This window comes from Hyla sarda, unplaced genomic scaffold (genome assembly GCF_029499605.1).
Source record: "Hyla sarda isolate aHylSar1 unplaced genomic scaffold, aHylSar1.hap1 scaffold_3017, whole genome shotgun sequence".
In the NCBI taxonomy this organism is placed as follows: Eukaryota; Metazoa; Chordata; class Amphibia; order Anura; family Hylidae; genus Hyla; species Hyla sarda.
In genome coordinates, this window is record NW_026609735.1 from 1 (window position 1) to 25,583 (window position 25,583).

The 25,583-nt window shown below is 45.4% G+C and overlaps 9 non-coding genes across 9 annotated transcripts; all 9 read right to left on the minus strand.

The window, feature by feature from the left end:
- Positions 1-913: 913 nt before the first annotated feature.
- LOC130327686 (U2 spliceosomal RNA) lies at positions 914-1,105 on the minus strand. The gene has a single exon (XR_008872012.1). It is a non-coding gene; the product is annotated as a U2 spliceosomal RNA (small nuclear RNA).
- Positions 1,106-3,208: 2,103 nt separating this feature from the next.
- LOC130327683 (U2 spliceosomal RNA) lies at positions 3,209-3,399 on the minus strand. Its single transcript, XR_008872009.1, has one exon. It is a non-coding gene; the product is annotated as a U2 spliceosomal RNA (small nuclear RNA).
- A 2,104-nt stretch (positions 3,400-5,503) lies between these two features.
- Positions 5,504-5,696, minus strand: LOC130327687 (U2 spliceosomal RNA). Its single transcript, XR_008872013.1, has one exon. It is a non-coding gene; the product is annotated as a U2 spliceosomal RNA (small nuclear RNA).
- A 7,195-nt stretch (positions 5,697-12,891) lies between these two features.
- Positions 12,892-13,082, minus strand: LOC130327688 (U2 spliceosomal RNA). The gene has a single exon (XR_008872014.1). It is a non-coding gene; the product is annotated as a U2 spliceosomal RNA (small nuclear RNA).
- Positions 13,083-15,184: 2,102 nt separating this feature from the next.
- On the minus strand, positions 15,185-15,375 carry LOC130327690 (U2 spliceosomal RNA). The gene has a single exon (XR_008872015.1). It is a non-coding gene; the product is annotated as a U2 spliceosomal RNA (small nuclear RNA).
- Positions 15,376-17,471: 2,096 nt separating this feature from the next.
- On the minus strand, positions 17,472-17,662 carry LOC130327691 (U2 spliceosomal RNA). The gene has a single exon (XR_008872016.1). It is a non-coding gene; the product is annotated as a U2 spliceosomal RNA (small nuclear RNA).
- A 2,098-nt stretch (positions 17,663-19,760) lies between these two features.
- LOC130327692 (U2 spliceosomal RNA) lies at positions 19,761-19,951 on the minus strand. Its single transcript, XR_008872017.1, has one exon. It is a non-coding gene; the product is annotated as a U2 spliceosomal RNA (small nuclear RNA).
- Positions 19,952-22,048: 2,097 nt separating this feature from the next.
- LOC130327684 (U2 spliceosomal RNA) lies at positions 22,049-22,239 on the minus strand. Its single transcript, XR_008872010.1, has one exon. It is a non-coding gene; the product is annotated as a U2 spliceosomal RNA (small nuclear RNA).
- A 2,090-nt stretch (positions 22,240-24,329) lies between these two features.
- Positions 24,330-24,520, minus strand: LOC130327685 (U2 spliceosomal RNA). The gene has a single exon (XR_008872011.1). It is a non-coding gene; the product is annotated as a U2 spliceosomal RNA (small nuclear RNA).
- Positions 24,521-25,583: the final 1,063 nt, after the last annotated feature.

A 25,583-nucleotide genomic window follows, 5' to 3' on the forward strand; every position in this document is an offset into this window, starting at 1 on the left:
AAGTTGCAGGCCAAATATGTGTGACATTTCTGCGACTTTAGCTTCTAGAGCATTTTTACAACATTATACATAGGTGCTGAATACATAAAAAGCGACTGTTCAGCGACAGACAAGTCGCATCGGCTGAAAGTAGGCCAGAATGTCAGTCCATGTTGGAGCAGGTTTAGATACAGTCTAAAGCATAGATCTCAAAGTCTGTGCACAGAATTTAGCAAGGGCCTCGCACCTTCTGATGCATCAGGTAGGTGCACAATAGCATAGCCTAACCCTCTGTACTTTGGTCTATATTGATGCGGGACATAGACAGCCAGCTGATGACCAATCCATTAGTGCAATGGATGGCTGGAAGCATTTGTCTTTGCCTTTGCAATACCACAGAAGCAATGCATGGTCAATGTACAGCAATGACACACCTGTGTGAACAGCCAGGAGACCCCCCCCCCCCCCCCCATGTTATGTTACATAGTTACATAGTTAGTACGGTCGAAAAAAGACATATGTCCATCACGTTCAACCAGGGAATTAAGGGGTAGGGGTGTGGCGCGATATTGGGGAAGGGATGAGATTTTATATTTCTTCATAAGCATTAATCTTATTTTGTCAATTAGGAACATTCAGCACCCACCCGCTATCAAGGCAGCTGCCTATCATGTCATGCCCTACCTGCACAGGTGTGCTGGCTACTCAAATGATCCAATTAAGGAGGCCATTTAGTCAGCAGCAGCAGAAGTCCTGTGCCTGGACGCTCCAACAGGGGCCAGACACAAGCAGAAGCAGAAGCAGCAGAAGCAGCAGCAGCACCACCTTTTGTTTTTTGGCTGCAGCAGCAGCAAGGCCCACAGGGCTGGCTAGCTGGCTAGCCAGCAAGCAGGTAGCAATGAAAGTAGGAATCTTTCTTTTTAACCCTGTAAGGGGGTGGTGCACTGTACCCGAAGATACTGCCATATCGGGTCAATGCATAGGGCGACGGAAGCAAGCTTCGAAATCGGCCCCCCGTTCTCAAAAATCCATTTAATATATGGTCCCCAGATAGGGGACGTATCAGATATTAAACTGATAAGAACAGATACTACACTTGATCTTAGCCAAAAGGCCGAGAAGCGATAACCGTGAAAGGGGCGGGCCCAACAAGGTCCCCTTCATGGGCACTATCACTGCTTGCTGTCAGGGAGGCTGCCAGACAATTTTCCATGCACACTCTGGGCTGGGGGGCAGTCAACCACCAGTACACACAGCAGAACCTAAACCCATACCATTATTGCTAAGCAGCAAGACAGGGGCCCATTGCACTCCCACGGGGCCTTTTTAAATGCAATCCATAACCCGGATTTGCCAGGAACCCTTCTTACTCCTCCTACTTGCATGTGACACTGGGCTTAGGATCTGCATAGGAAACACACACACAAGCACACACCTACCTTTGTTGCCTGCAGATGCCTCCTTGGCTGTCCCCAAACGGTATCAAACCAACACCCACGGGAAGCTGTAAGCATAGAGGACATGCCTGCACCCCATTGGACTTACCTGTGTGGGTTAAATCCGGGTTATTTGACAACCTATGGCGGTGATGGTTCTGCTCAGGCAGAGCAGTGCTGATGCTCCTCATAAAGCTGTCGCTGCTGTGAAGGTTCTAGGTGACATCACAAATCCCTTTGGTTACATACACAACAAAGCTGGGTTGTTGTTGTTTACACTCTGCAAGGCCTGTGGAAGTGAGTGACATCATAGCACTGTAGTTCTGAGGGTTCAAGATGGATGCAACAATCTCCTGTTGCTTCTATGAAGGCCGTAATAGACGACATCACCAAACAGCTCCATAGTCACATACACAGCAAAGGAGAGATGTTGTTTACACCTAGTGATGTCAGTGGTATTGAGTGACATCACAGCACAGTGCTAAGGCTCCTGGGCCTGGACACAGCAGCGGCTGCAATATCTCAACGGAGAATACGTTTATATCTATATGTGTGTGTGCGCATATATATATATATATATATATATATATATATATATATATATATATATATATATATATTTCTCCGCCGAAATCACTTTTAAACCCATTTCCACCTTTTTTTCCCTTCTCTTCCTCTTACTTTTTTTTCACGTTTTTTTACGTTTTTCTCCTTTTCGCCTCTTTCTGGGCGTATTATTCTTCTTTTTCTTCTTTTTTTTCGTCTAATGCATACCCCATCAGTGCAGCAATGCTTATTCAATACCGCCAGCAGATGGAGACACTGGGGGATAATTTTCTAAGGATTTATACTGATTTTTCCTGTCTGAATTTGTCGCACAGAAAGTTGCAGGCCAAATATGTGTGACATTTCTGCGACTTTAGCTTCTAGAGCATTTTTACAACATTATACATAGGTGCTGAATACATAAAAAGCGACTGTTCAGCGACAGACAAGTCGCATCGGCTGAAAGTAGGCCAGAATGTCAGTCCATGTTGGAGCAGGTTTAGATACAGTCTAAAGCATAGATCTCAAAGTCTGTGCACAGAATTTAGCAAGGGCCTCGCACCTTCTGATGCATCAGGTAGGTGCACAATAGCATAGCCTAACCCTCTGTACTTTGGTCTATATTGATGCGGGACATAGACAGCCAGCTGATGACCAATCCATTAGTGCAATGGATGGCTGGAAGCATTTGTCTTTGCCTTTGCAATACCACAGAAGCAATGCATGGTCAATGTACAGCAATGACACACCTGTGTGAACAGCCAGGAGACCCCCCCCCCCCCCCATGTTATGTTACATAGTTACATAGTTAGTACGGTCGAAAAAAGACATATGTCCATCACGTTCAACCAGGGAATTAAGGGGTAGGGGTGTGGCGCGATATTGGGGAAGGGATGAGATTTTATATTTCTTCATAAGCATTAATCTTATTTTGTCAATTAGGAACATTCAGCACCCACCCGCTATCAAGGCAGCTGCCTATCATGTCATGCCCTACCTGCACAGGTGTGCTGGCTACTCAAATGATCCAATTAAGGAGGCCATTTAGTCAGCAGCAGCAGAAGTCCTGTGCCTGGACGCTCCAACAGGGGCCAGACACAAGCAGAAGCAGAAGCAGCAGAAGCAGCAGCAGCACCACCTTTTGTTTTTTGGCTGCAGCAGCAGCAAGGCCCACAGGGCTGGCTAGCTGGCTAGCCAGCAAGCAGGTAGCAATGAAAGTAGGAATCTTTCTTTTTAACCCTGTAAGGGGGTGGTGCACTGTACCCGAAGATACTGCCATATCGGGTCAATGCATAGGGCGACGGAAGCAAGCTTCGAAATCGGCCCCCGTTCTCAAAAATCCATTTAATATATGGTCCCCAGATAGGGGACGTATCAGATATTAAACTGATAAGAACAGATACTACACTTGATCTTAGCCAAAAGGCCGAGAAGCGATAACCGTGAAAGGGGCGGGCCCAACAAGGTCCCCTTCATGGGCACTATCACTGCTTGCTGTCAGGGAGGCTGCCAGACAATTTTCCATGCACACTCTGGGCTGGGGGGCAGTCAACCACCAGTACACACAGCAGAACCTAAACCCATACCATTATTGCTAAGCAGCAAGACAGGGGCCCATTGCACTCCCACGGGGCCTTTTTAAATGCAATCCATAACCCGGATTTGCCAGGAACCCTTCTTACTCCTCCTACTTGCATGTGACACTGGGCTTAGGATCTGCATAGGAAACACACACACAAGCACACACCTACCTTTGTTGCCTGCAGATGCCTCCTTGGCTGTCCCCAAACGGTATCAAACCAACACCCACGGGAAGCTGTAAGCATAGAGGACATGCCTGCACCCCATTGGACTTACCTGTGTGGGTTAAATCCGGGTTATTTGACAACCTATGGCGGTGATGGTTCTGCTCAGGCAGAGCAGTGCTGATGCTCCTCATAAAGCTGTCGCTGCTGTGAAGGTTCTAGGTGACATCACAAATCCCTTTGGTTACATACACAACAAAGCTGGGTTGTTGTTGTTTACACTCTGCAAGGCCTGTGGAAGTGAGTGACATCATAGCACTGTAGTTCTGAGGGTTCAAGATGGATGCAACAATCTCCTGTTGCTTCTATGAAGGCCGTAATAGACGACATCACCAAACAGCTCCATAGTCACATACACAGCAAAGGAGAGATGTTGTTTACACCTAGTGATGTCAGTGGTATTGAGTGACATCACAGCACAGTGCTAAGGCTCCTGGGCCTGGACACAGCAGCGGCTGCAATATCTCAACGGAGAATACGTTTATATCTATATGTGTGTGTGCGCATATATATATATATATATATATATATATATATATATATATATATATATATATATATATTTCTCCGCCGAAATCACTTTTAAACCCATTTCCACCTTTTTTTCCCTTCTCTTCCTCTTACTTTTTTTTCACGTTTTTTTACGTTTTTCTCCTTTTCGCCTCTTTTCTGGGCGTATTATTCTTCTTTTTCTTCTTTTTTTTCGTCTAATGCATACCCCATCAGTGCAGCAATGCTTATTCAATACCGCCAGCAGATGGAGACACTGGGGGATAATTTTCTAAGGATTTATACTGATTTTTCCTGTCTGAATTTGTCGCACAGAAAGTTGCAGGCCAAATATGTGTGACATTTCTGCGACTTTAGCTTCTAGAGCATTTTTACAACATTATACATAGGTGCTGAATACATAAAAAGCGACTGTTCAGCGACAGACAAGTCGCATCGGCTGAAAGTAGGCCAGAATGTCAGTCCATGTTGGAGCAGGTTTAGATACAGTCTAAAGCATAGATCTCAAAGTCTGTGCACAGAATTTAGCAAGGGCCTCGCACCTTCTGATGCATCAGGTAGGTGCACAATAGCATAGCCTAACCCTCTGTACTTTGGTCTATATTGATGCGGGACATAGACAGCCAGCTGATGACCAATCCATTAGTGCAATGGATGGCTGGAAGCATTTGTCTTTGCCTTTGCAATACCACAGAAGCAATGCATGGTCAATGTACAGCAATGACACACCTGTGTGAACAGCCAGGAGACCCCCCCCCCCCCCCATGTTATGTTACATAGTTACATAGTTAGTACGGTCGAAAAAAGACATATGTCCATCACGTTCAACCAGGGAATTAAGGGGTAGGGGTGTGGCGCGATATTGGGGAAGGGATGAGATTTTATATTTCTTCATAAGCATTAATCTTATTTTGTCAATTAGGAACATTCAGCACCCACCCGCTATCAAGGCAGCTGCCTATCATGTCATGCCCTACCTGCACAGGTGTGCTGGCTACTCAAATGATCCAATTAAGGAGGCCATTTAGTCAGCAGCAGCAGAAGTCCTGTGCCTGGACGCTCCAACAGGGGCCAGACACAAGCAGAAGCAGAAGCAGCAGAAGCAGCAGCAGCACCACCTTTTGTTTTTTGGCTGCAGCAGCAGCAAGGCCCACAGGGCTGGCTAGCTGGCTAGCCAGCAAGCAGGTAGCAATGAAAGTAGGAATCTTTCTTTTTAACCCTGTAAGGGGGTGGTGCACTGTACCCGAAGATACTGCCATATCGGGTCAATGCATAGGGCGACGGAAGCAAGCTTCGAAATCGGCCCCCGTTCTCAAAAATCCATTTAATATATGGTCCCCAGATAGGGGACGTATCAGATATTAAACTGATAAGAACAGATTTTTTTTTTTTTTTTTTTTTTTTTTTATTGAAAAGGAAATATACAATACATAACCAAGTAAATCATTCAAAAAATTACATATTCATCTGAAAACACATGAATAACACATATTTGACATATACAATATATACAGGAAGCATGTCTTTACATGTACATATAACAAAAAGCTTTCCCTTCATGACTTTCCCTCAGAAAAAATAAATTGCAGCGGATTCTGTCCCTCCAACTGTCCCTTCATATCAGGATATAATCTGTAAGAAAAGAAAAAGAAAGACAAATAAGAATACAATCATAACCAGTACTTCCATTTTTTGTGTTTCCAGATCCCCTCTGCATCATCAGAACCATAGTTTTTCCTATCACATAATACGTAAAGGTAAATTTTACCACGGATCATGCCCAGACATTCCTTCACACTTACTTCAGTTTGATTGAAAATCCTAATATTCCTTACATCCCACAGAACCTCTTTTACACAATTTACTATGAACCATAACACTCTTGCCTTCTCTCTCTCCACTGCACACAAACCAAACATCATCATATTAAAGGATAAGATTTCAATTCCAGTAAGATTTTTAATTAGACCAGACATTTTTCTCCACACAGACTTCGCATAACCACACTCCCAAAACACATGTACATAATTCTCACATCCACCGCAACCATCCCTGGGACACACTTCACTGTCTACCAATCTCCTTCTCCTCTGAAATTCCCTTGTTGGCAGACACCCATGAGCTAACATCCAAGACAAGTCCTTTTGTTTATTTGTCAGTTCCTTGTGACTGACATTTTTCCACACTACCTTACAATCCTTCTCAGACAGACCTCCCACACATTCCACTGTTTCTCTCTGCTCCAACACTTTCATCACCTTCTTACTATCATTCCATTCAGTCACACATTCCAGATTATTTTTCCTGACACACCGCCCTATTCTCTGATAGAACCAAGGAACCTCAAAACTTACAGGTACCCTTAAGTCCCTTTCCATTAGCTTATATTTCAACAACACATTACCAGCCAAATACCTTACCATGCACCCAAACACACATTCCTTCTTACTTACAGCGAGACAAAAACTGACATACTTCACAGCCAGGAACACTTCCACATTCATCATTCCTTTCCCACCATGCATTCTGCTTTTCACCACCTTCCCACGACTCAATTTCTCCATCCTTGAATTCCATAAGAAAACAAAGATCTGCCTGATAATTCTTGCCAGACACCTATCCGGTGGAGGAAACACATAATTAACATAAAGCAAAATAGGAATTATAACAGCTTTAATAACCAGAATCCTTCCCTCAATCGATAAAGTCCTTAAAGACCAGAAGTTTATTTTATTCCCCACCCTCCCCAAAACCCTCTCCCAACTTTCTTTCCCATACAAATCATTATCAAACACCACCCCAAGCACTTCCACACCCCCCTCTCTCACAGGCCACTCGCACAACCCACTCTCTCCCCACCCCTCAAAAAATTTACAACCACTCTTCCCAACATTAAGCTTAAACCCACTCATTAAACAGAAACACTCAATCAATAACTTAGCACGCCTTACCCCTGCCATTGACTTACATACAACAGTAACATCATCCATGTAACCAATCACTCGCATATCCTTCCCATGACTACCAGGTATTTCTATACCCCGCATCACCTTATCTCTCCTAATCATCCCCAACAAAGGCTCAATCATACAAATAAAAAGAATTGGCGACAGGGGACACCCCTGCCGCACTCCAGATTTTATACTCACTTCCCTACTCAGAAAACCATTGACCTGAATCTTACTATAAATGTCCCTATACAAACATTCAATCCACTTCACCATTCTGTCCGGCACATTCATCCTCCTCAAAACCCTAAACAATAAATCATGCACCACCCTATCATACGCTTTTTCAAAATCCACCGTAACAACAGCCACACCTTGCTTCCTAGTTTTACAGTCCCACAATACATCCCTCAGACCTAACAGACATTCAGAAATCCTACGATCAGGCACTGTACACATTTGCTCCTCACCTACCATACAATCAATCACATCCTTTAACCTATTCGCAATAACTTTAGCAATAATTTTGTAATCACAATTCAAGAGCGCTATAGGCCTCCAATTTTTAAGATCCCTCTTATCCCCTTTTTTAAACAATAACACAGTCACACTCTCACTCATACTTTTAGATAACTTCCCTCTCCTAAGTACTTCCTTACACACCTCCCATACATAATCCCCTAACATATCCCAAAACACAAGATAAAATTCCACAGGCAAACCATCACTCCCTGCCACCTTTCCTTTCTTCATCCCATTCACAGCATCCTCCACCTCACTCTTCCTCACATCCTCTTCCATAAAGAACCCATCAATTTCATCCAAACGCTTATCCACATATCCCAAACATTCCTCCTCTAGAGTCACGTCCCGCTCCTTCTCCGTGAATAAATCAGAATAAAACTTCCACACTTCCTCTAACACCTCATCCTTACCAAAGACCTCTACCCCATCATTCGTAAAAACACTCATCATCTCAGTTTTTTTACTGAATGCCTTTTTAAAGAAAAATTTGCTACATTTCTCATCCTTCTCTTTCACTTCAACCCTAGCCTGTGCAATAATCTTCCTTCCATTCCTCTCCAGACACTCATTCACACTTCCACGAGCTTCCTCAATCTCCTTCTCAACACTCATCCCCAAACGCCTCAATTCATACAAATACTCTAACCTTCTTTGCCATCTCTCATACTCTTCTCTATCTTTCCTCCCTTTCTCACACCCTTTTTTAATAAAAAACCTTTTAGTCTCTAACTTCACCCACTCCCACCACTCAACCACACTATAAAATGCATCCTTCCTCAACACCCATCCATCAAAACGCTCCCTATATTCTTGTAATACACATTCATTATCCAATAAAGACACATTCAACTTCCAAACACCCTTTCCATACTCACTTAGACCACCACCTTTTACCACACACTCAATCCAGGCATGATCCGTGAACGGTAACCTCCTCCGTCTGAAATTAGAAACAGACATTAGTTTTGAGACAAAAATGAAATCAATACGCGAACTTGTATTGTTAGAAAAATATGTATAACCGATAGTACCATCATTATGGGCAACAAAGGAATCCTTTAACCCAAATAAATTTACAATCTCTTTAAGCTGCTTACTAGTACTGTCTAAACCAGACCCACCACCCACCGTAGTACTACTCCTATCCCCCTCTGTTATTATACAATTGAAATCCCCTATAAGGAACACATCATCCCTCCCACTCAAAAAGAAATATAATTTCTCAAACACCTCCCCTCTTTCCTTCCTCCCAGTTGGAGCATAAACATTAATTACTTTATATGTGAAACCCCTGAAAATAAAATGCACTAATAATACCCTACCCGGAACAATATGGACAACTTTTTTAACAACAAACTCATTACTTTTGAACAAAATCCCCACCCCCGAATTACGTTCCATTGAACCAGACCATACCGATTGCCCATAAGGCCAGGAGATATTTGGCTCCCCATCCAAGCAGCACTCCTGGAGACCTAGAACATCAAAAGAATATCTAGAAAGTAAATCAAAAATGGCGGATCTCCTTTCTAAAGATCTAATACTGCGGACATTTAGAGAACCAATTGTTAAACTCATTCAAACATTTGAAGGAAAAAAAGGAAATACAAAATCAAGCATTATCAAAAGGAGGCCTAGCCTTTCCCCGACCTCTACCCTTATTTTTTGCCTCCCCTTCCTTAAACTTAAGAGTCTTTGTCAATTTTTTGACTGAACATTCCTCCAAATAACCTGTGCCCAGGGAGGATAAAGAGGAGTCAGAATCAATCTGACATGACGACCCTCCACCTGCCTCCTCCCTTCCCGGGCTAGGAAAGTCCTCAATCCTTTGACTCTGAGGAGTCGGACAGTCATCCTCCGATTCTTCCACCGGCATCTTTCTCTTCAAGGATTCTTTGTCCACAGTCATCTCCTCTGGCGGATCAGAGGCCTCCGAAACAGATGCCCCCGAAACAGACTCCGCCTTCTCCCCCTCTGCCACCAAAGCATCCGGAACAGACCTAGAAATGGAAGGAAAAACAGGGGCAGACTCTGCTTCACTGGTCAGCACGCTAACCTCTGCATCGCCTGCCCTGGCAGCATTGGAGTCCTCAGGAACTGTCCCACCTCGAAGAGCCATTGCATATGATCGGGGTGCCCCGGACTGGTAAGTGGGGCAACTCCTAGCCAGGTGATCCGAAGAACCACAGAAATGACACTTGCGTTTCTCGGGACAGTCTGCAGTGCGGTGATCAGGCTTGTGGCAGTTCCTGCAAACCTGCCCGGTTGTACAGTTCTCTCTGGTATGACCAAAGCAAAAACAGTCCCGGCAAAAACTTGGCATCCCCGGGTAGTGCAGAAACCCCCTGTTGTTCCCTATCGCAAAGTTCTGCGGGGGGTGACAAAAACCTTCAGCACCACCCTCGGGGGCAGGCCTAAACTCCACCCAAAAACGTCTCATGCCTGTGAAAGTCCCCAGGATGTTATTTTTCCTCTCCGCACCAGAAACAGACACACAATACCTTCTTAGAAAGGTCTGGATCTCCTCATCCCGCACAAAAGGGTTGTACATATGCACTACCACTGGAACTTTCTTAGGCCGAGCCTCGCAGGAAATGAATCGGATCCCTTGTAGGTCAGGGTGAGAAGCATTCTCCTTACTCCGGTAGAGACAGGTACGGAGATCATCCAGGTTGTAGAAGGTCACGTCAAAGAATCCTTGGCTGGGAAAGACCTGGACACAGAAGATGGAAGCATGCGGCATCCTCAGCACTCCTTCCACGACCTTCTGCTGGACATGCAAAATCCCGTAGGCACTCCTCTTTTCCTCCTCGATAAACAGCCGTACTGTATTAGGAGCGTTCGGCGCATTAGCCATCCTCTCCGGCAGACCCGTCCTCCGATGATCACCTTCCCGTTATCCTGGGACTAAGCCCTCTCCCCAATAGCAGCAGGTGGGTGAAGCCCAGGCAATAAACCTGGGCGATCCCACAAGGCCGAGGAGAGGGGTACCCGAATACCTTAGGGCAAGACACTTGATCTTAGCCAAAAGGCCGAGAAGCGATAACCGTGAAAGGGGCGGGCCCAACAAGGTCCCCTTCATGGGCACTATCACTGCTTGCTGTCAGGGAGGCTGCCAGACAATTTTCCATGCACACTCTGGGCTGGGGGGCAGTCAACCACCAGTACACACAGCAGAACCTAAACCCATACCATTATTGCTAAGCAGCAAGACAGGGGCCCATTGCACTCCCACGGGGCCTTTTTAAATGCAATCCATAACCCGGATTTGCCAGGAACCCTTCTTACTCCTCCTACTTGCATGTGACACTGGGCTTAGGATCTGCATAGGAAACACACACACAAGCACACACCTACCTTTGTTGCCTGCAGATGCCTCCTTGGCTGTCCCCAAACGGTATCAAACCAACACCCACGGGAAGCTGTAAGCATAGAGGACATGCCTGCACCCCATTGGACTTACCTGTGTGGGTTAAATCCGGGTTATTTGACAACCTATGGCGGTGATGGTTCTGCTCAGGCAGAGCAGTGCTGATGCTCCTCATAAAGCTGTCGCTGCTGTGAAGGTTCTAGGTGACATCACAAATCCCTTTGGTTACATACACAACAAAGCTGGGTTGTTGTTGTTTACACTCTGCAAGGCCTGTGGAAGTGAGTGACATCATAGCACTGTAGTTCTGAGGGTTCAAGATGGATGCAACAATCTCCTGTTGCTTCTATGAAGGCCGTAATAGACGACATCACCAAACAGCTCCATAGTCACATACACAGCAAAGGAGAGATGTTGTTTACACCTAGTGATGTCAGTGGTATTGAGTGACATCACAGCACAGTGCTAAGGCTCCTGGGCCTGGACACAGCAGCGGCTGCAATATCTCAACGGAGAATACGTTTATATCTATATGTGTGTGTGCGCATATATATATATATATATATATATATATATATATATATATATATATATATATTTCTCCGCCGAAATCACTTTTAAACCCATTTCCACCTTTTTTTCCCTTCTCTTCCTCTTACTTTTTTTTCACGTTTTTTTACGTTTTTCTCCTTTTCGCCTCTTTTCTGGGCGTATTATTCTTCTTTTTCTTCTTTTTTTTCGTCTAATGCATACCCCATCAGTGCAGCAATGCTTATTCAATACCGCCAGCAGATGGAGACACTGGGGGATAATTTTCTAAGGATTTATACTGATTTTTCCTGTCTGAATTTGTCGCACAGAAAGTTGCAGGCCAAATATGTGTGACATTTCTGCGACTTTAGCTTCTAGAGCATTTTTACAACATTATACATAGGTGCTGAATACATAAAAAGCGACTGTTCAGCGACAGACAAGTCGCATCGGCTGAAAGTAGGCCAGAATGTCAGTCCATGTTGGAGCAGGTTTAGATACAGTCTAAAGCATAGATCTCAAAGTCTGTGCACAGAATTTAGCAAGGGCCTCGCACCTTCTGATGCATCAGGTAGGTGCACAATAGCATAGCCTAACCCTCTGTACTTTGGTCTATATTGATGCGGGACATAGACAGCCAGCTGATGACCAATCCATTAGTGCAATGGATGGCTGGAAGCATTTGTCTTTGCCTTTGCAATACCACAGAAGCAATGCATGGTCAATGTACAGCAATGACACACCTGTGTGAACAGCCAGGAGACCCCCCCCCCCCCCCATGTTATGTTACATAGTTACATAGTTAGTACGGTCGAAAAAAGACATATGTCCATCACGTTCAACCAGGGAATTAAGGGGTAGGGGTGTGGCGCGATATTGGGGAAGGGATGAGATTTTATATTTCTTCATAAGCATTAATCTTATTTTGTCAATTAGGAACATTCAGCACCCACCCGCTATCAAGGCAGCTGCCTATCATGTCATGCCCTACCTGCACAGGTGTGCTGGCTACTCAAATGATCCAATTAAGGAGGCCATTTAGTCAGCAGCAGCAGAAGTCCTGTGCCTGGACGCTCCAACAGGGGCCAGACACAAGCAGAAGCAGAAGCAGCAGAAGCAGCAGCAGCACCACCTTTTGTTTTTTGGCTGCAGCAGCAGCAAGGCCCACAGGGCTGGCTAGCTGGCTAGCCAGCAAGCAGGTAGCAATGAAAGTAGGAATCTTTCTTTTTAACCCTGTAAGGGGGTGGTGCACTGTACCCGAAGATACTGCCATATCGGGTCAATGCATAGGGCGACGGAAGCAAGCTTCGAAATCGGCCCCCGTTCTCAAAAATCCATTTAATATATGGTCCCCAGATAGGGGACGTATCAGATATTAAACTGATAAGAACAGATACTACACTTGATCTTAGCCAAAAGGCCGAGAAGCGATAACCGTGAAAGGGGCGGGCCCAACAAGGTCCCCTTCATGGGCACTATCACTGCTTGCTGTCAGGGAGGCTGCCAGACAATTTTCCATGCACACTCTGGGCTGGGGGGCAGTCAACCACCAGTACACACAGCAGAACCTAAACCCATACCATTATTGCTAAGCAGCAAGACAGGGGCCCATTGCACTCCCACGGGGCCTTTTTAAATGCAATCCATAACCCGGATTTGCCAGGAACCCTTCTTACTCCTCCTACTTGCATGTGACACTGGGCTTAGGATCTGCATAGGAAACACACACACAAGCACACACCTACCTTTGTTGCCTGCAGATGCCTCCTTGGCTGTCCCCAAACGGTATCAAACCAACACCCACGGGAAGCTGTAAGCATAGAGGACATGCCTGCACCCCATTGGACTTACCTGTGTGGGTTAAATCCGGGTTATTTGACAACCTATGGCGGTGATGGTTCTGCTCAGGCAGAGCAGTGCTGATGCTCCTCATAAAGCTGTCGCTGCTGTGAAGGTTCTAGGTGACATCACAAATCCCTTTGGTTACATACACAACAAAGCTGGGTTGTTGTTGTTTACACTCTGCAAGGCCTGTGGAAGTGAGTGACATCATAGCACTGTAGTTCTGAGGGTTCAAGATGGATGCAACAATCTCCTGTTGCTTCTATGAAGGCCGTAATAGACGACATCACCAAACAGCTCCATAGTCACATACACAGCAAAGGAGAGATGTTGTTTACACCTAGTGATGTCAGTGGTATTGAGTGACATCACAGCACAGTGCTAAGGCTCCTGGGCCTGGACACAGCAGCGGCTGCAATATCTCAACGGAGAATACGTTTATATCTATATGTGTGTGTGCGCATATATATATATATATATATATATATATATATATATATATATATATATATATATATTTCTCCGCCGAAATCACTTTTAAACCCATTTCCACCTTTTTTTCCCTTCTCTTCCTCTTACTTTTTTTTCACGTTTTTTTACGTTTTTCTCCTTTTCGCCTCTTTTCTGGGCGTATTATTCTTCTTTTTCTTCTTTTTTTTCGTCTAATGCATACCCCATCAGTGCAGCAATGCTTATTCAATACCGCCAGCAGATGGAGACACTGGGGGATAATTTTCTAAGGATTTATACTGATTTTTCCTGTCTGAATTTGTCGCACAGAAAGTTGCAGGCCAAATATGTGTGACATTTCTGCGACTTTAGCTTCTAGAGCATTTTTACAACATTATACATAGGTGCTGAATACATAAAAAGCGACTGTTCAGCGACAGACAAGTCGCATCGGCTGAAAGTAGGCCAGAATGTCAGTCCATGTTGGAGCAGGTTTAGATACAGTCTAAAGCATAGATCTCAAAGTCTGTGCACAGAATTTAGCAAGGGCCTCGCACCTTCTGATGCATCAGGTAGGTGCACAATAGCATAGCCTAACCCTCTGTACTTTGGTCTATATTGATGCGGGACATAGACAGCCAGCTGATGACCAATCCATTAGTGCAATGGATGGCTGGAAGCATTTGTCTTTGCCTTTGCAATACCACAGAAGCAATGCATGGTCAATGTACAGCAATGACACACCTGTGTGAACAGCCAGGAGACCCCCCCCCCCCCCCATGTTATGTTACATAGTTACATAGTTAGTACGGTCGAAAAAAGACATATGTCCATCACGTTCAACCAGGGAATTAAGGGGTAGGGGTGTGGCGCGATATTGGGGAAGGGATGAGATTTTATATTTCTTCATAAGCATTAATCTTATTTTGTCAATTAGGAACATTCAGCACCCACCCGCTATCAAGGCAGCTGCCTATCATGTCATGCCCTACCTGCACAGGTGTGCTGGCTACTCAAATGATCCAATTAAGGAGGCCATTTAGTCAGCAGCAGCAGAAGTCCTGTGCCTGGACGCTCCAACAGGGGCCAGACACAAGCAGAAGCAGAAGCAGCAGAAGCAGCAGCAGCACCACCTTTTGTTTTTTGGCTGCAGCAGCAGCAAGGCCCACAGGGCTGGCTAGCTGGCTAGCCAGCAAGCAGGTAGCAATGAAAGTAGGAATCTTTCTTTTTAACCCTGTAAGGGGGTGGTGCACTGTACCCGAAGATACTGCCATATCGGGTCAATGCATAGGGCGACGGAAGCAAGCTTCGAAATCGGCCCCCGTTCTCAAAAATCCATTTAATATATGGTCCCCAGATAGGGGACGTATCAGATATTAAACTGATAAGAACAGATACTACACTTGATCTTAGCCAAAAGGCCGAGAAGCGATAACCGTGAAAGGGGCGGGCCCAACAAGGTCCCCTTCATGGGCACTATCACTGCTTGCTGTCAGGGAGGCTGCCAGACAATTTTCCATGCACACTCTGGGCTGGGGGGCAGTCAACCACCAGTACACACAGCAGAACCTAAACCCATACCATTATTGCTAAGCAGCAAGACAGGGGCCCATTGCACTCCCACGGGGCCTTTTTAAATGCAATCCATAACCCGGATTTGCCAGGAACCCTTCTTACTCCTCCTACTTGCATGTGACACTGGGCTTAGGATCTGCATAGGAAACACACACACAAGCACACACCTACCTTTGTTGCCTGCAGATGCCTCCTTGGCTGTCCCCAAACGGTATCAAACCAACACCCACGGGAAGCTGTAAGCATAGAGGACATGCCTGCACCCCATTGGACTTACCTGTGTGGGTTAAATCCGGGTTATTTGACAACCTATGGCGGTGATGGTTCTGCTCAGGCAGAGCAGTGCTGATGCTCCTCATAAAGCTGTCGCTGCTGTGAAGGTTCTAGGTGACATCACAAATCCCTTTGGTTACATACACAACAAAGCTGGGTTGTTGTTGTTTACACTCTGCAAGGCCTGTGGAAGTGAGTGACATCATAGCACTGTAGTTCTGAGGGTTCAAGATGGATGCAACAATCTCCTGTTGCTTCTATGAAGGCCGTAATAGACGACATCACCAAACAGCTCCATAGTCACATACACAGCAAAGGAGATTGTTTACACCTAGTGATGTCAGTGGTATTGAGTGACATCACAGCACAGTGCTAAGGCTCCTGGGCCTGGACACAGCAGCGGCTGCAATATCTCAACGGAGAATACGTTTATATCTATATGTGTGTGTGCGCATATATATATATATATATATATATATATATATATATATATATATATATATATATTTCTCCGCCGAAATCACTTTTAAACCCATTTCCACCTTTTTTTCCCTTCTCTTCCTCTTACTTTTTTTTCACGTTTTTTTACGTTTTTCTCCTTTTCGCCTCTTTTCTGGGCGTATTATTCTTCTTTTTCTTCTTTTTTTTCGTCTAATGCATACCCCATCAGTGCAGCAATGCTTATTCAATACCGCCAGCAGATGGAGACACTGGGGGATAATTTTCTAAGGATTTATACTGATTTTTCCTGTCTGAATTTGTCGCACAGAAAGTTGCAGGCCAAATATGTGTGACATTTCTGCGACTTTAGCTTCTAGAGCATTTTTACAACATTATACATAGGTGCTGAATACATAAAAAGCGACTGTTCAGCGACAGACAAGTCGCATCGGCTGAAAGTAGGCCAGAATGTCAGTCCATGTTGGAGCAGGTTTAGATACAGTCTAAAGCATAGATCTCAAAGTCTGTGCACAGAATTTAGCAAGGGCCTCGCACCTTCTGATGCATCAGGTAGGTGCACAATAGCATAGCCTAACCCTCTGTACTTTGGTCTATATTGATGCGGGACATAGACAGCCAGCTGATGACCAATCCATTAGTGCAATGGATGGCTGGAAGCATTTGTCTTTGCCTTTGCAATACCACAGAAGCAATGCATGGTCAATGTACAGCAATGACACACCTGTGTGAACAGCCAGGAGACCCCCCCCCCCCCCCATGTTATGTTACATAGTTACATAGTTAGTACGGTCGAAAAAAGACATATGTCCATCACGTTCAACCAGGGAATTAAGGGGTAGGGGTGTGGCGCGATATTGGGGAAGGGATGAGATTTTATATTTCTTCATAAGCATTAATCTTATTTTGTCAATTAGGAACATTCAGCACCCACCCGCTATCAAGGCAGCTGCCTATCATGTCATGCCCTACCTGCACAGGTGTGCTGGCTACTCAAATGATCCAATTAAGGAGGCCATTTAGTCAGCAGCAGCAGAAGTCCTGTGCCTGGACGCTCCAACAGGGGCCAGACACAAGCAGAAGCAGAAGCAGCAGAAGCAGCAGCAGCACCACCTTTTGTTTTTTGGCTGCAGCAGCAGCAAGGCCCACAGGGCTGGCTAGCTGGCTAGCCAGCAAGCAGGTAGCAATGAAAGTAGGAATCTTTCTTTTTAACCCTGTAAGGGGGTGGTGCACTGTACCCGAAGATACTGCCATATCGGGTCAATGCATAGGGCGACGGAAGCAAGCTTCGAAATCGGCCCCCGTTCTCAAAAATCCATTTAATATATGGTCCCCAGATAGGGGACGTATCAGATATTAAACTGATAAGAACAGATACTACACTTGATCTTAGCCAAAAGGCCGAGAAGCGATAACCGTGAAAGGGGCGGGCCCAACAAGGTCCCCTTCATGGGCACTATCACTGCTTGCTGTCAGGGAGGCTGCCAGACAATTTTCCATGCACACTCTGGGCTGGGGGGCAGTCAACCACCAGTACACACAGCAGAACCTAAACCCATACCATTATTGCTAAGCAGCAAGACAGGGGCCCATTGCACTCCCACGGGGCCTTTTTAAATGCAATCCATAACCCGGATTTGCCAGGAACCCTTCTTACTCCTCCTACTTGCATGTGACACTGGGCTTAGGATCTGCATAGGAAACACACACACAAGCACACACCTACCTTTGTTGCCTGCAGATGCCTCCTTGGCTGTCCCCAAACGGTATCAAACCAACACCCACGGGAAGCTGTAAGCATAGAGGACATGCCTGCACCCCATTGGACTTACCTGTGTGGGTTAAATCCGGGTTATTTGACAACCTATGGCGGTGATGGTTCTGCTCAGGCAGAGCAGTGCTGATGCTCCTCATAAAGCTGTCGCTGCTGTGAAGGTTCTAGGTGACATCACAAATCCCTTTGGTTACATACACAACAAAGCTGGGTTGTTGTTGTTTACACTCTGCAAGGCCTGTGGAAGTGAGTGACATCATAGCACTGTAGTTCTGAGGGTTCAAGATGGATGCAACAATCTCCTGTTGCTTCTATGAAGGCCGTAATAGACGACATCACCAAACAGCTCCATAGTCACATACACAGCAAAGGAGAGATGTTGTTTACACCTAGTGATGTCAGTGGTATTGAGTGACATCACAGCACAGTGCTAAGGCTCCTGGGCCTGGACACAGCAGCGGCTGCAATATCTCAACGGAGAATACGTTTATATCTATATGTGTGTGTGCGCATATATATATATATATATATATATATATATATATATATATATATATATATATTTCTCCGCCGAAATCACTTTTAAACCCATTTCCACCTTTTTTTCCCTTCTCTTCCTCTTACTTTTTTTTCACGTTTTTTTACGTTTTTCTCCTTTTCGCCTCTTTTCTGGGCGTATTATTCTTCTTTTTCTTCTTTTTTTTCGTCTAATGCATACCCCATCAGTGCAGCAATGCTTATTCAATACCGCCAGCAGATGGAGACACTGGGGGATAATTTTCTAAGGATTTATACTGATTTTTCCTGTCTGAATTTGTCGCACAGAAAGTTGCAGGCCAAATATGTGTGACATTTCTGCGACTTTAGCTTCTAGAGCATTTTTACAACATTATACATAGGTGCTGAATACATAAAAAGCGACTGTTCAGCGACAGACAAGTCGCATCGGCTGAAAGTAGGCCAGAATGTCAGTCCATGTTGGAGCAGGTTTAGATACAGTCTAAAGCATAGATCTCAAAGTCTGTGCACAGAATTTAGCAAGGGCCTCGCACCTTCTGATGCATCAGGTAGGTGCACAATAGCATAGCCTAACCCTCTGTACTTTGGTCTATATTGATGCGGGACATAGACAGCCAGCTGATGACCAATCCATTAGTGCAATGGATGGCTGGAAGCATTTGTCTTTGCCTTTGCAATACCACAGAAGCAATGCATGGTCAATGTACAGCAATGACACACCTGTGTGAACAGCCAGGAGACCCCCCCCCCCCCCCATGTTATGTTACATAGTTACATAGTTAGTACGGTCGAAAAAAGACATATGTCCATCACGTTCAACCAGGGAATTAAGGGGTAGGGGTGTGGCGCGATATTGGGGAAGGGATGAGATTTTATATTTCTTCATAAGCATTAATCTTATTTTGTCAATTAGGAACATTCAGCACCCACCCGCTATCAAGGCAGCTGCCTATCATGTCATGCCCTACCTGCACAGGTGTGCTGGCTACTCAAATGATCCAATTAAGGAGGCCATTTAGTCAGCAGCAGCAGAAGTCCTGTGCCTGGACGCTCCAACAGGGGCCAGACACAAGCAGAAGCAGAAGCAGCAGAAGCAGCAGCAGCACCACCTTTTGTTTTTTGGCTGCAGCAGCAGCAAGGCCCACAGGGCTGGCTAGCTGGCTAGCCAGCAAGCAGGTAGCAATGAAAGTAGGAATCTTTCTTTTTAACCCTGTAAGGGGGTGGTGCACTGTACCCGAAGATACTGCCATATCGGGTCAATGCATAGGGCGACGGAAGCAAGCTTCGAAATCGGCCCCCGTTCTCAAAAATCCATTTAATATATGGTCCCCAGATAGGGGACGTATCAGATATTAAACTGATAAGAACAGATACTACACTTGATCTTAGCCAAAAGGCCGAGAAGCGATAACCGTGAAAGGGGCGGGCCCAACAAGGTCCCCTTCATGGGCACTATCACTGCTTGCTGTCAGGGAGGCTGCCAGACAATTTTCCATGCACACTCTGGGCTGGGGGGCAGTCAACCACCAGTACACACAGCAGAACCTAAACCCATACCATTATTGGCTAAGCAGCAAGACAGGGGCCCATTGCACTCCCACGGGGCCTTTTTAAATGCAATCCATAACCCGGATTTGCCAGGAACCCTTCTTACTCCTCCTACTTGCATGTGACACTGGGCTTAGGATCTGCATAGGAAACACACACACAAGCACACACCTACCTTTGTTGCCTGCAGATGCCTCCTTGGCTGTCCCCAAACGGTATCAAACCAACACCCACGGGAAGCTGTAAGCATAGAGGACATGCCTGCACCCCATTGGACTTACCTGTGTGGGTTAAATCCGGGTTATTTGACAACCTATGGCGGTGATGGTTCTGCTCAGGCAGAGCAGTGCTGATGCTCCTCATAAAGCTGTCGCTGCTGTGAAGGTTCTAGGTGACATCACAAATCCCTTTGGTTACATACACAACAAAGCTGGGTTGTTGTTGTTTACACTCTGCAAGGCCTGTGGAAGTGAGTGACATCATAGCACTGTAGTTCTGAGGGTTCAAGATGGATGCAACAATCTCCTGTTGCTTCTATGAAGGCCGTAATAGACGACATCACCAAACAGCTCCATAGTCACATACACAGCAAAGGAGAGATGTTGTTTACACCTAGTGATGTCAGTGGTATTGAGTGACATCACAGCACAGTGCTAAGGCTCCTGGGCCTGGACACAGCAGCGGCTGCAATATCTCAACGGAGAATACGTTTATATCTATATGTGTGTGTGCGCATATATATATATATATATATATATATATATATATATATATATATATATATATTTCTCCGCCGAAATCACTTTTAAACCCATTTCCACCTTTTTTTCCCTTCTCTTCCTCTTACTTTTTTTTCACGTTTTTTTACGTTTTTCTCCTTTTCGCCTCTTTTCTGGGCGTATTATTCTTCTTTTTCTTCTTTTTTTTCGTCTAATGCATACCCCATCAGTGCAGCAATGCTTATTCAATACCGCCAGCAGATGGAGACACTGGGGGATAATTTTCTAAGGATTTATACTGATTTTTCCTGTCTGAATTTGTCGCACAGAAAGTTGCAGGCCAAATATGTGTGACATTTCTGCGACTTTAGCTTCTAGAGCATTTTTACAACATTATACATAGGTGCTGAATACATAAAAAGCGACTGTTCAGCGACAGACAAGTCGCATCGGCTGAAAGTAGGCCAGAATGTCAGTCCATGTTGGAGCAGGTTTAGATACAGTCTAAAGCATAGATCTCAAAGTCTGTGCACAGAATTTAGCAAGGGCCTCGCACCTTCTGATGCATCAGGTAGGTGCACAATAGCATAGCCTAACCCTCTGTACTTTGGTCTATATTGATGCGGGACATAGACAGCCAGCTGATGACCAATCCATTTGCAATGGATGGCTGGAAGCATTTGTCTTTGCCTTTGCAATACCACAGAAGCAATGCATGGTCAATGTACAGCAATGACACACCTGTGTGAACAGCCAGGAGACCCCCCCCCCCCCCCATGTTATGTTACATAGTTACATAGTTAGTACGGTCGAAAAAAGACATATGTCCATCACGTTCAACCAGGGAATTAAGGGGTAGGGGTGTGGCGCGATATTGGGGAAGGGATGAGATTTTATATTTCTTCATAAGCATTAATCTTATTTTGTCAATTAGGAACATTCAGCACCCACCCGCTATCAAGGCAGCTGCCTATCATGTCATGCCCTACCTGCACAGGTGTGCTGGCTACTCAAATGATCCAATTAAGGAGGCCATTTAGTCAGCAGCAGCAGAAGTCCTGTGCCTGGACGCTCCAACAGGGGCCAGACACAAGCAGAAGCAGAAGCAGCAGAAGCAGCAGCAGCACCACCTTTTGTTTTTTGGCTGCAGCAGCAGCAAGGCCCACAGGGCTGGCTAGCTGGCTAGCCAGCAAGCAGGTAGCAATGAAAGTAGGAATCTTTCTTTTTAACCCTGTAAGGGGGTGGTGCACTGTACCCGAAGATACTGCCATATCGGGTCAATGCATAGGGCGACGGAAGCAAGCTTCGAAATCGGCCCCCGTTCTCAAAAATCCATTTAATATATGGTCCCCAGATAGGGGACGTATCAGATATTAAACTGATAAGAACAGATACTACACTTGATCTTAGCCAAAAGGCCGAGAAGCGATAACCGTGAAAGGGGCGGGCCCAACAAGGTCCCCTTCATGGGCACTATCACTGCTTGCTGTCAGGGAGGCTGCCAGACAATTTTCCATGCACACTCTGGGCTGGGGGGCAGTCAACCACCAGTACACACAGCAGAACCTAAACCCATACCATTATTGCTAAGCAGCAAGACAGGGGCCCATTGCACTCCCACGGGGCCTTTTTAAATGCAATCCATAACCCGGATTTGCCAGGAACCCTTCTTACTCCTCCTACTTGCATGTGACACTGGGCTTAGGATCTGCATAGGAAACACACACACAAGCACACACCTACCTTTGTTGCCTGCAGATGCCTCCTTGGCTGTCCCCAAACGGTATCAAACCAACACCCACGGGAAGCTGTAAGCATAGAGGACATGCCTGCACCCCATTGGACTTACCTGTGTGGGTTAAATCCGGGTTATTTGACAACCTATGGCGGTGATGGTTCTGCTCAGGCAGAGCAGTGCTGATGCTCCTCATAAAGCTGTCGCTGCTGTGAAGGTTCTAGGTGACATCACAAATCCCTTTGGTTACATACACAACAAAGCTGGGTTGTTGTTGTTTACACTCTGCAAGGCCTGTGGAAGTGAGTGACATCATAGCACTGTAGTTCTGAGGGTTCAAGATGGATGCAACAATCTCCTGTTGCTTCTATGAAGGCCGTAATAGACGACATCACCAAACAGCTCCATAGTCACATACACAGCAAAGGAGAGATGTTGTTTACACCTAGTGATGTCAGTGGTATTGAGTGACATCACAGCACAGTGCTAAGGCTCCTGGGCCTGGACACAGCAGCGGCTGCAATATCTCAACGGAGAATACGTTTATATCTATATGTGTGTGTGCGCATATATATATATATATATATATATATATATATATATATATATATTTCTCCGCCGAAATCACTTTTAAACCCATTTCCACCTTTTTTTCCCTTCTCTTCCTCTTACTTTTTTTTCACGTTTTTTTACGTTTTTCTCCTTTTCGCCTCTTTTCTGGGCGTATTATTCTTCTTTTTCTTCTTTTTTTTCGTCTAATGCATACCCCATCAGTGCAGCAATGCTTATTCAATACCGCCAGCAGATGGAGACACTGGGGGATAATTTTCTAAGGATTTATACTGATTTTTCCTGTCTGAATTTGTCGCACAGAAAGTTGCAGGCCAAATATGTGTGACATTTCTGCGACTTTAGCTTCTAGAGCATTTTTACAACATTATACATAGGTGCTGAATACATAAAAAGCGACTGTTCAGCGACAGACAAGTCGCATCGGCTGAAAGTAGGCCAGAATGTCAGTCCATGTTGGAGCAGGTTTAGATACAGTCTAAAGCATAGATCTCAAAGTCTGTGCACAGAATTTAGCAAGGGCCTCGCACCTTCTGATGCATCAGGTAGGTGCACAATAGCATAGCCTAACCCTCTGTACTTTGGTCTATATTGATGCGGGACATAGACAGCCAGCTGATGACCAATCCATTAGTGCAATGGATGGCTGGAAGCATTTGTCTTTGCCTTTGCAATACCACAGAAGCAATGCATGGTCAATGTACAGCAATGACACACCTGTGTGAACAGCCAGGAGACCCCCCCCCCCCCCCATGTTATGTTACATAGTTACATAGTTAGTACGGTCGAAAAAAGACATATGTCCATCACGTTCAACCAGGGAATTAAGGGGTAGGGGTGTGGCGCGATATTGGGGAAGGGATGAGATTTTATATTTCTTCATAAGCATTAATCTTATTTTGTCAATTAGGAACATTCAGCACCCACCCGCTATCAAGGCAGCTGCCTATCATGTCATGCCCTACCTGCACAGGTGTGCTGGCTACTCAAATGATCCAATTAAGGAGGCCATTTAGTCAGCAGCAGCAGAAGTCCTGTGCCTGGACGCTCCAACAGGGGCCAGACACAAGCAGAAGCAGAAGCAGCAGAAGCAGCAGCAGCACCACCTTTTGTTTTTTGGCTGCAGCAGCAGCAAGGCCCACAGGGCTGGCTAGCTGGCTAGCCAGCAAGCAGGTAGCAATGAAAGTAGGAATCTTTCTTTTTAACCCTGTAAGGGGGTGGTGCACTGTACCCGAAGATACTGCCATATCGGGTCAATGCATAGGGCGACGGAAGCAAGCTTCGAAATCGGCCCCCGTTCTCAAAAATCCATTTAATATATGGTCCCCAGATAGGGGACGTATCAGATATTAAACTGATAAGAACAGATACTACACTTGATCTTAGCCAAAAGGCCGAGAAGCGATAACCGTGAAAGGGGCGGGCCCAACAAGGTCCCCTTCATGGGCACTATCACTGCTTGCTGTCAGGGAGGCTGCCAGACAATTTTCCATGCACACTCTGGGCTGGGGGGCAGTCAACCACCAGTACACACAGCAGAACCTAAACCCATACCATTATTGCTAAGCAGCAAGACAGGGGCCCATTGCACTCCCACGGGGCCTTTTTAAATGCAATCCATAACCCGGATTTGCAGGAACCCTTCTTACTCCTCCTACTTGCATGTGACACTGGGCTTAGGATCTGCATAGGAAACACACACACAAGCACACACCTACCTTTGTTGCCTGCAGATGCCTCCTTGGCTGTCCCCAAACGGTATCAAACCAACACCCACGGGAAGCTGTAAGCATAGAGGACATGCCTGCACCCCATTGGACTTACCTGTGTGGGTTAAATCCGGGTTATTTGACAACCTATGGCGGTGATGGTTCTGCTCAGGCAGAGCAGTGCTGATGCTCCTCATAAAGCTGTCGCTGCTGTGAAGGTTCTAGGTGACATCACAAATCCCTTTGGTTACATACACAACAAAGCTGGGTTGTTGTTGTTTACACTCTGCAAGGCCTGTGGAAGTGAGTGACATCATAGCACTGTAGTTCTGAGGGTTCAAGATGGATGCAACAATCTCCTGTTGCTTCTATGAAGGCCGTAATAGACGACATCACCAAACAGCTCCATAGTCACATACACAGCAAAGGAGAGATGTTGTTTACACCTAGTGATGTCAGTGGTATTGAGTGACATCACAGCACAGTGCTAAGGCTCCTGGGCCTGGACACAGCAGCGGCTGCAATATCTCAACGGAGAATACGTTTATATCTATATGTGTGTGTGCGCATATATATATATATATATATATATATATATATATATATATATATATATATATATTTCTCCGCCGAAATCACTTTTAAACCCATTTCCACCTTTTTTTCCCTTCTCTTCCTCTTACTTTTTTTTCACGTTTTTTTACGTTTTTCTCCTTTTCGCCTCTTTTCTGGGCGTATTATTCTTCTTTTTCTTCTTTTT